Raw genomic sequence first — 11495 nt, 5'->3', positions numbered from 1 at the left:
TGATGATTTAGGTGTAGCATCAGTTTTATTGAAGCCACTGTATAGTCTTTTGTTCAACTGGGGTTTAATACTCATTATGTGCTATATTATTCCTAGTGCACTGCAATTTAAATTTTTTTTGGTTACTTTTTTTTTTTCTGATATGAAATTCCTTTTGAAGATTTGTATATTGAAACAAAATTATGTTCTTACCTAGAAGGTAAACAATTTTAGTAACAATGCCAAAAGATCCATCTATATATTGCAATGTATTGTTGAAGCTTGTTCTGTTTCAGATCTCAAGTAGTGTGTGAGCATTATCTTTTCTTATCATAGTATTTGTGGGAAGTAATTGCCTGTGTGGCCTTGCACTATTCTCTAGTTCACAATTTGATTGTGGCATTTTGTTCAAAGCAAAGCTTTATAATTACAAATCATGCTTAGAAAACCATTCCAAATTTTTGTATGTTCTTCATTCACCATTGTTTTCATTGGTAGTTTATTCACCAAGTGACTTCAAATCATTGCATTACATTTGCAATGATTTAGTAATTGAAGCTCAGTTCCCTGATAATAGTATTTGGGACTTAACTAAAATTAAATAGACAAGAGAAGATTTTAGCATATGGATGCTAGATAGTGAGGTATAATCTGTTGATCACTTTTGTAGAAGGATAATTAAGATTCTTTTTTTATTTTTCTAGAATCTAACCATGTGAGGCAATTTATAGGCTGGTACATTCCTTGTAAGAACTGGAATAAAAAAGCCACCAAGAAGGTTTTCCCTAAGACTGGCTGACTAGACCAATTCCCATGAACCAGATCACTTAGTGATTGATGCCCAAGTATAAAGGATTTGAACAACACTTTTTGATGATTTTGGGGGTCTGGTAAGCATTTCATGGGTAGGAATCTTGTGACGTGACACTTTGCTTGCATGTACTTTCACAATTTAGTGATGGAAATGGCTATATAAATCTTATATCTCAATAGTTTTGATCTCTATGATGATGTTTAAATCATGGAATCCATCAGTGGTTTGACATTGGTTTTTCACTTTTCTTTTGTTTTCATTTTAGCATGATTCTATTTCAAAAAAACATCTGTACACTTCCCTCAACCTTCCCTATCACTAGAGAGACAGTAATTAGATAAGAAAGGAGCCCCTGCCTCTCACCTACCTAGAGAAAGAGAGAACTATTGTATAGCTAACTAGACAAGAAAGGATCTCCCTCGCCTCCCCTTTCCAAAGAGAAGGTAGCTTTCCACATTTCAAATGTGGATTATAACTCTGAACTATTGCATAGAGAGAGAGGGGGGCAGGGTGTTGTAGAACTATTGCATAGCCAAGGAGACAACAAAGGACCCTCCTTGTCTCCCCTGCCCCCACATGTCAGAGAGAACACTATTGCATAGAAAGGTAGGCAACAGAGCAAGAACATGCACTAGATTTTTCCCTAAACTAGTTGTTCCCAAAGGTAAATAACTGAGGCTGTTCCGCTTGTTTATTTTCATATTTTCCATTTGAATGTATGCATTAGAATCTATTATCAATAACTCAACATAATATCTGTGTTGGTGACTTTGTCCATTGGAATTGGAATGTGGAAGACATGTATGTGCCAACATTTTATTCTATTTGAGAGCACATGCTTTTCCCTCTTGTTTTATGGTCTAAGGCAATCCAAATGACTATTAGAAAAACCAATCTGAGAATGGTAGAATGATAATATCTTCATCAGTTGATTCATAATCTTGTGTCATTTACATTGAAATATAAGTATAATAGGTTAAATTGTAGGTTCAGTTCGGGGAGAGGTTAGGGTACATCCTATTTGTAGCAACTCATTTTGAAGTAAACCATTAAAGATAATTCTTAGAATAGACAAAAAAGCATAAATAGGAGTAATAGTAGCAAATACCTTATAATGGAGTACCAATTCGACAAAGAACTTCCATGGAAGGAAAATATTAGGATTTGTTAATAGGGTCTGGTAGATAGATTTGTTAAAAAATTGGGATTGAATTCATTTTGGATTTTGCATAATTTCATATGACAAATTAAATTGTTGTTAATTCATTTTGGATTTTGCATAATGTATTGTCAATTTTCGACATAGCTTTTACATAATTAACATTGGAAAAACTAATTTATTGTCAAGGTAATCAATTTGCGAAAAGGTCATCTAATCTACCAAGCTAAAATCATTTCAAATTCCATAGAGTAATTGATTTTCATAGTTATGCTTGATGGCAATACAAGACACAGTTTGGTTGCTTCGGTGTAACAACCTCAAAAATTGGGGTAGTGTCGAATGTGTGTGTTGTGAGTTTTACACTGCTTTTGCACGGGGCTACTTAAACCAACACCACCAAAGTGGCTGAAGATGCCATAGATGTTGTACATGTTTACTCTTCCACAGATTCATCGCTTCACTTACTTCACCATGATTCCTTATGTAAAGGAATACTAATTGCTTAGTAAGGTTTGTCAAACATTAGGGTTATTATATTGCATATTAGTTTGACAGGAAAAATGGTAATCAGTTTCTCATTCTTTTCCCCTATCTTAATATTTTAGTAGATAAGAATATAAATTGAAAGAACCATCTCTTTAATACATTGTGTTAGTAAATTACATTTGTATGATATATTTTAGTGAAAAATGACAATTTGTTTGATTTTTCTTTGTGGGCAGGTGTTACAAGTTATGCTCCTCCACTCGGTAACAAGAATACCAAAGATAAAATTGCATTCAATCACATTGGATAAGGTTCAAAGTATTTCCAGGTATAAAGAAAATCACTTTTTCCTATTTTATTCAAACTATTTGCAAGGTACAATAGTGCTTCAATCATTTTTGGGAAAATAATTCTATTAATTTTCTTGCTGTCAAGATTCATTTTGTAATAGCTTCATCATGGCACCCTAGATGCATTTTTCTTAAATCCTTAATATAATACTTCATGGCTTGATCAAGCATTTTCAATTTCTCATTATCATATAAATTATAAATATCAATTCACAAGCGAGCATCATCAAGACCCAAAAAAGTTGCTTTCTGATGATAATAAAGAACATAGTTGAGCATGGATAAAATTTCACAATTTTTTCCCTAAATCATATCACATAATAGTCTATTTGATTTATATCAATAAATCATTATTAAGCATCAACACTGACTGGAGTATTTTTCATTTCAACATATTCTTGCCCCATAAGTGCCCATGCTGAAAGGTAGTTCTTTTGATATGTAGGAGATAATTTTTACATCAAATCAGATTGTGATATTGCTGCCAGGATTTAACTATGTAGCTTTTGAGTCCAACTCATTGACTCATATTTCATGAGTAGTAATTCAATATGAATCCATCTCTCCTGAGAATAAATGGAACACGTAGTACTCATTAGATCTAGGTGATGGTCATAGAGGTGAAGCACAGGGACTTCACGGGGGGTTACCGATCCTAGTACTACTCTAGCTTGAGTGCACTTAACTATGAAGTTTCCTCCAGATAGTTCTTTTTCATCTTTATTGCCCACATGAAATACAAAAAAACCTTTTCATGCTGACCTTTGAGACTACAATAATTTCAAATTATAAAACTGGACTTAGGGCTATATATTTCAGTAAAAAAATACTTTATGTGCTAGGTAGAGAAGTAAATAATTCTTTTACATATTATATGTTTGTAAAGATATCCATACTATCAATATGATAGGCATCATACTTGAGCATATCCACATATAAGCTTTCATCTCTCTTATAATCACTTGAATTAGAAAATATTGATGTTGATATGACCTAAAATATACTCTCTGAAAGGAAATATTCATGTAAAATCATATATTTTTCTAAACCTTCAATAATTTTGTGGAGTTCCAAGTAAGCACTTACAAGAAAAAAAATCTTTCATCCAATAATCTTTCAACTCAAGCCTATTTAGGATACTAATATTTTTACATAAATCCTATAGCTCAAGCCAGACACTCTAGCTCCATGTATATGCATTAAAAGATATCACAAGAACATCATAGGCTGATTTATCCTTTCCATGTTTATATAGCACAATGCCATACAAGTACATTCTGAATGCATCAAGAGTGTCATTACTCTAAGTACTAGATAATTTTTTTTCCAATCAAATGGCTAACCCAAATGAAAAGAAGTAGTTGAGGTTTGATATGAGGCAGCCTACAACCTTAACACTCTCTTATAGGAAATTGCACTTATATCTGGTAGCCAACAATTTAAAAAATTCGTGTTAATATGATTGGAATTAAATGAACTAACCCTCAAATTGCCTACAATCATTCAAGAATGAAGCCCTAGGTAGAGAATTTTCGTGGGTCTACATTAAATGTTATATTCTTTATTTTTATATCAATTTTGTAATACTTGAATAACTTAAAATCACTAAGATACACAATTTTAAAACTTACAATAATTGAATTTGATTATAAATGATGAATGTACACCTGTAGGAGTGATGTATGGTGAATGATATTCAAGTTTTATAGTTAGATTTGATAGTAGAAGTAGCGTAGTAGAAATAATGTAAAGGTATATGATTTAGGGAGGTCACATGGTAGCTAAGAATAGTCCATTATGTGGTTGTAAAATCCTCCAATATTGGAACAACCAAATATGGTCTCGACTAATCTGCACTAAGCTGCAACATAAATGCAATCCCCTAGCCCATCTATACAATAAGCCTGTTCTATAATGTCCCTTTCTATATCTACCCTAATTTTGTCTTTGAATCATAAATTCCATTGACCAAGGATTGTAAGATGGATCTAGTTATAACTGAATACCTTGATATTCTTTTAACAAGATAACTCTTTCCAAATGATTAACTAATAATCTATGTTCTTTTCATCCATTTTATTAACCCCTTATTTCCATATGAATTATATCTAATTAGTACTCTATCTCCTTTATAATGAATAAGTGATATTTTGTGTTTAGAACTAGTTCTATTATGATTTGGTTTTCTCTCCATCCAATGCAAATATTCTTTCTTCCTTATTACTCATGATTCACATTTTGAATGGATATACTAATGTTAATCTATCCCTTTATCTACACGACCGACTTGTTCACTACACTATAACAAGATTCCTTACTCCTTTTGTATTAAATCCAAGTTGCATATATATGTATATTGATCTATCCATTCCAAGATGTGTAAAACTTTCTTATTGCTAAGTCGTCACAGATTGGATTTGAATTGATTGCTAATTAGATTCATAGCTGTTGAATTGGTCTTTAGCAGTTGATTGACCATTCATTGGAAACTAGTCTCAGATTCATTGGATGTCTAATATTGGAGTTTTCTTTTGAAATTAATCACTAGATATAATGTTCATCATTGGTTCAATAGGTATCTCTGATATTGTCTTTGATTATCACTTCACACTGATATCATTGTGATATTAACAAGGTAAGCCCACAAGATTTAGGTAATTATGACTTCCCTTTTCCCATATCGAAGCCTTTGATCACTGTACTTATTCAATTGTTATCATCAAATCTCTACTTGTTGAATGTATACACTATTCAGTTCTCTTCCATCAATTATATACTGTTCAATATCTACCAATCTCTATCACATCTTTTACGTCTGGGTCTTCACTGTAAATCACACCCTCTTGAATATTTTTGTCATAGCTAATGAGTCTATCCTATTATTGAATTCCCATGTATAATTCATTAGCATTTCCCCATCTCAGTCCAATGTCTTGTTACACCTCTTGGACTCCATATGCAGGTCTTATAAATGATTGTAATCTACATCGAAACAATGCTTTTCTAATATCTCTTCCTAATCGCTATTACTTGGAAATTTACATTCTTGTCTTTGTTTAATATCCCTACATACAAACAAAAATATCGCTACAACTTACAAGACAGGAAAACTAAACATTGCAGACAAAATAAAATTCCACCACTATAGCATAAACACACTACTATGTTAAGAATATAATATACAATTGTGATATTGCTATTAGGATTTAACCTTTTTTTTGAGTCAAACTCATTGACCCATGTTTCATGAGTAGTGATTCACACGAATCCATATCTCATGAGAATAAATGGAGCGCTTAGTACTTATTAGATCTAGATAATGTGCATAGAGGTGAAGCCCCATGATTTCCTAGGAGGTCACCCATCCCAGTATTACTCCAGATTGAGCGCTCTTAACTATGAAGTTTCCTCCATGGTTAAATCCACTCTTCTTGCAACCATATTTACAAAACCTTCAACAAGTGTTTTCCTTATGAACTATTCATTAGAAATCCCCTTAAGCTCATCAACTGATAAGATAAGAAGATACACTTTATCAAGATGGAGAATGGTAAGCCCCTTAACAATATACAATATAGAGAAGAAGACTAAATATATCATCCTATAAAGGGAGTAGGTGCTATGTTCCAAATTTCTTTTGGTGTCAAAGAATGTTTTATTCAAGTTAGTGGTATTGCAACTTGAAAATATTATTTTCCTATATCAAGATGATATGTATAACCTGGGCATATTTTGGATTCTCTTCAACCGATGTTCTCTAATGTCAATCCTCAGAGTCAATAAATGTAGTTTTCCAATATCTACATGAAATAAGGCCTTTAACTCATATATTAGGATGTAAACACACTGTATTTTATTTTCCTAAACCTGGTAGGAAATATGTATTAAATGACAAGAAAGTGACAGTAACAGTCATAGGGAAGGGTTTAGACAATCATAGGGAAGGATTTAGATAGTCACAATGATGATAAAGAGGCTTTGTCCACAGTTAAAGGGTGTGTTGGAAATGAAAGTAATTCAAAGATGGGTAAACAATGTCCTTCAGATGGTGGATGTATTGGTTAAGGCAAGAATTTCCAAGCAGGTCAAACAAAACAAAGAGTTGCAGAGAATCAGTGGGATTATTATAGGGAACAATCACAAGTTAATTTTGTTTTATTTGATTAAGAAGTTGTATTTGATGACTTGGATATGCATGAAGGGTGTAGGAAAAGTTAGAGAAGAGTTTAGGAAGTGTCTAAGTGCATGGGTGGAAGTAATACAAGGATCAAGAGGTATTAAGTGGTTGTCTTATTGTTGATTGTCACTAAAATAGTGAGTAGGTTGTACTGGTCAAGAAGCAAAATAAGGTGAGTTGTATATGTCTTAGTCAGCCAAGATAGAGTACAAGTTTCCTCTATGGTGAAAAGGAGTTTCACATAGCCATAGTACAAGTCAAGTGTAAGGGTTTATCCGAGCAAGAATCTGGTAATAAGTGAATTAAAAAGGGTTATGTGTGGATAATCATGAGCAATTGTATTCAATCAGAGTTTCAAGGTGTTATGAGATTAGGGATTGAACTTGTAATCAAAACCAAAAGGAGTGTTTTATTTGTCTAGGGAGAGACCATAATGTGATAGTGTGTGTCTAAAATTTAGGATTTGGGGTTGGAATCCAAAAGTGTATTGTGGATTGTCATGCTGACAAGATTAGGACATTGAAGAAATATAAAACTCTCAATTTCTGCAATTCTATTTACCTTGGAAGTCTTAATTGATTGATCTAACATATATATGAGTTAGAAGAGTTTCTTTTATCCATTTTAAAACTATTTTGAGTGAGTTTCAGATTTAATAGGTGTGAAAAATTGGTGTACGGATCTACAAACAACGGGCAATAAGAAATACTCTTAATTCTGCATTCTCTTTATTTTGGAAGTTTGTATTGACTGAATTAGAGATCAATACGGGTTGTTAGAGTTTCTCACTCATTTGAGGTGTTACCCAATGCCATCTAGATTGTGTTAAAGATCATTGGTTGCACCAGTTACTGATTGGCCCAGTGTTCTCTGTTTATACTTGCGACTGCAATAGAGTTTTAGGAATGGGGGTCATTCCATGAATAGTTTAAAGGCCTTGTATTCATGGAATGACAATTTCTAATTTGTATTATTAATTTACTAACCATGCACATGAAAACTTATGGGAATAGGAGTGATCATAGGAAAGGTGTAGTTTGAAGGTATAATGAGATTGAAAGCCGGATACAGTAGAGAATGATCTGCCTAAGTTTGGAGTAGATTTTTATGTCTGAAAACATATAAATATATTGAATGGAGTGTGGCTCAATCATCATTTGAGTATAGGGTGGTGTAGAGATCTAGGTTTTGAGAAGGCCCTATGGAATGAGGGTTTGGAGCTGAGAAGAGCCAAAGTTATCAAGTATGCAGCATGATTAATAAGGCAGAGTACTATGTACTTGAGTTCAATTTATAGGAGTATGGTATTGTCTTAAAAGCCTCTGTATCCAAGTTAGTTGGGTGTCTATGAAACCAATCAGTATTTAGGGATATTGCGATAGACCTAAACAAGAAATAAGCTTGAAGGATTTGAAAGTTGTTAGGCACAAGTGTCTAGAACCTCTAAAATTAGAAAGTCTTATTGTGTTTTGAAAGCCATCAATCTTCCCTCTGCATCACTCACAAAAGTAGAAGAATGATCAATACAAGATCAAGGATGGATGGTGAGTTATTGATAAGATGTCAAGCCTAGTGGAAGGAGAGTATTACTTGAAAATTAAGATGTCCCAAGGTCTTGAGACTATGGGTATGGGTCTAGGATGATCCAATTAAAGGAGACAATAAGTGTTGTTTTAAAACAAATTAAGGAAGAGATAGTTTCATAATGGAGATTTATTCTTATCTACTAGCCTCTACATAAAAAAGGATTCCACTCCATTTTGAATGTAATTTAAAGGTCTTTCATGATCAATTTTGAAATGCTGATCCATTTATTTAAAATTGTCTTAAAACCCTCCAATTTAAGGGGCTAAGAGAATACTTATTGATAACTCTCTAGAAATTGGGAGATTTTTGAAGGCTCTTTTAAATTCTTCTAGTCTCTATTTGGATGTTTGTTTCCATTAACAAAAAATGGATGCCCTAGGCAGGCTGTCGCGTGAGTATTTGTTTTTAGTGATAGTTTATTGTAATATTTTGATTAATTATTGATACGTATGGAGGTACCAAAGGGTTCATGAGACTAAATTAGTATAGAATGAGTTTTAAAATTCCCTCTATTATTGCTTGGCAAAAAATTTGAGTTGCTTTAAATCTCTAATCTATAGAAATAGTATCCAAAATATCACAGGCAATAACAGTTGCAGTTAGGGGGTTTTACTTTTATTAAGTGCAGGGACATCTCAGTTTGTATTCAATTTCAATGTTATATAATTTCTATTTTAATTTATTAGCTTATAGGCTTTCCCATTGAGGTTTCCTACATACCATTAAACCTTTCCCTGCATACCATTTTTTAGTCGTCAATAAACAATTTTCACATCAACTAATTTTGGGTTGTTGGTGACTAAGGCAGAGTGGGTGAGTAGAGAAAGTGCGTTCTCCACTCACCCACTGAACTAGATTGCGATGGGATGCCAGTGCTTGTTAATTCTTATTAAGGTTGAATTGTCCTTATTTCATGGTAACAATGTTTTTATTTTGTGAGATTATCAACCTTTCAACGATGGGTTACTAGTGTAATTTTTGGATCAGTGTCTTGCATAGTCGACTTGGTGAGCTAACGAAGTGAGCTGACATGGTGAGTGGGCTTAGAGAAGCAACTCAGTGGGGCAACTTGGCAAGCACACATAGTGAGCCAACTTGCTGAGGCAAGGTAGTAAAACCACTAGGTGAGTTGCATGGTGAGCTAACTTAAAGAGTCAACTCATTGAGGTGACTCGGTGGGGGTGACTTGGTGGGCTAACTGGGAGAGTTGACCTAGGGGGTAAACTTGGTGAGCGAACTTAAAGAGTTGACTTGGTGAGCATACTTGAATTGTTAGCTTGGCAAGCTAACTATGGGAGTCGACCTAGCAAGCTGATATGGTGAGTCAACTTAAAGTGGCGACTTGGTGGTGCAAGTTGGCCAACTAACTTATCGAGGCCACTTGGTGAGGTGACTTTGCAAAGCAACTTGGTGAGCCGACCTGCTAAGTGTACTTAAAGATTGACCTTGATGAGGAACTTTGGTTCGGTGACTTGATGAGAAAACTTAAAATGTCAACTTGATGAGCATACTTGAACAGACAACTTGGTGACATGACTTGGTGGGGTGACTTCGTTAGCTGACTTAGCGAGCCGACCTGACAAGCATACTAGAAAAGTTGACTTGGCATGCCAACCAAGTGAGTTTACATGGTGAGCGAGCTTAGAGAAGAAACTCTATGGTTCAACTTCACAAGCACACTGAGTGAGCCCACTTGCTGGGGCAAGGTGGTAAAATCACTAGATGAGTCAACTTTGTCAGCTGACTTAATGAGTCAACTCATTGAGGTGATTGGGTGGGGGTGTCTTGGTGAGCTGACTTGGAGAGTTGGCCTAGGGGCCGGACTTGGTGAGCGAACTTAGAGAGTTGACTTGGTGAGTGTACTTCAATTGTCAGCTTGGCGAGCTGACTTGGGGAGTTGGCCTAGCGATCTAACATGGTGAGTGGGCTTAAAGTGGCAACTTGGTGGGGCAAGTTGGCGAGCTGACTTAGTGAGGCCACTTAGAGACATGACATGGCGAGCTAACTTGGTGAGAAAGCTCAATGAGCGGACCTAAAGACTAACCTTGATGAGGCACTTTGGTGGAGTGACTTGATGACCGAACTCAAAGAGTCAACTTGGCGAGCATACTTGCACTAGTACATTTGGGTTCATTTTTTGACCTTTATTGGTCGAATTTTTGACCCAATTTTCAACCAAATTCAACCAACCCATTGGTCAAAATTTTTTTGACCAAAATTTTGACCAACTCACTGGTACATGATTTGTCTCAATCATATAACTAATTATATATTCTTCATATTAGTTACTGTCAGTGTTTTTTAGGCATTCTATAAAATAGCTCACATGCCTTACATATGATATGACATTTTGCATGCATCTTGCACTCTCTCTCATTTGGCTAATGATGGATTACGCAAAGTGATCTGAAACCATGATGCTAAAAAACACACAATCAAATCCAAAATGAACTTGTACTACAAATGGATTGTGGAAATCTGATATTGGTAAAATTGCATGCATGTCTACCATGAAAATCACAACTTAAACACATATTTGTCCTCGTAGACATGCATGCAAAATTAACAATATCAGATTTCCACAACCCATTTGTAGTACAAGTTCATTTTGGATTTGATTGTGTGTATTTTTTATAATCATGGTTTCAGATCACTCTGTGTAATCCATGATTAGCCGGATGAGAGAGTGTAGGATGCATGTAAAATGTTAGATCATAGGCAAGACATGTGAACTATTTTATAGAATGCCTGAAAAAAATTTACACCTAGCTGTTGGTGGAAATTTCCACCAATGCCTAAATTTTTTTCTACCTTTGTTGGTGGAAATTTCCACCAACACCTAAATTTTTTTCTACCTTTGTTGGTCAAAATTTCTACCAACGCCTAAATTTTTTCCTACCTTTGTTGGTCAAAATTTCCACCTTCATTGGTCGAAATTTC

At 34.4% G+C, this 11495-nt stretch overlaps 1 pseudogene; it reads right to left on the bottom strand.

Moving 5' to 3' along the window:
- Nucleotides 1-2738: 2738 nt before the first annotated feature.
- On the bottom strand, nt 2739-4115 carry LOC149571424 (anaphase-promoting complex subunit 8-like; annotated as a pseudogene).
- Between the last annotated feature and the right edge of the window lie 7380 nt (nt 4116-11495).

The sequence above is a fragment of the Cupressus sempervirens genome, chromosome 2 (assembly GCF_028749045.1).
Source record: "Cupressus sempervirens isolate cs-2001-9-10 chromosome 2, ASM2874904v1, whole genome shotgun sequence".
NCBI classification, from domain to species: domain Eukaryota; kingdom Viridiplantae; phylum Streptophyta; class Pinopsida; order Cupressales; family Cupressaceae; genus Cupressus; species Cupressus sempervirens.
Note: the sequence above shows the minus strand (reverse complement) of the source record. Positions and strands in the feature narration are given on the sequence as shown.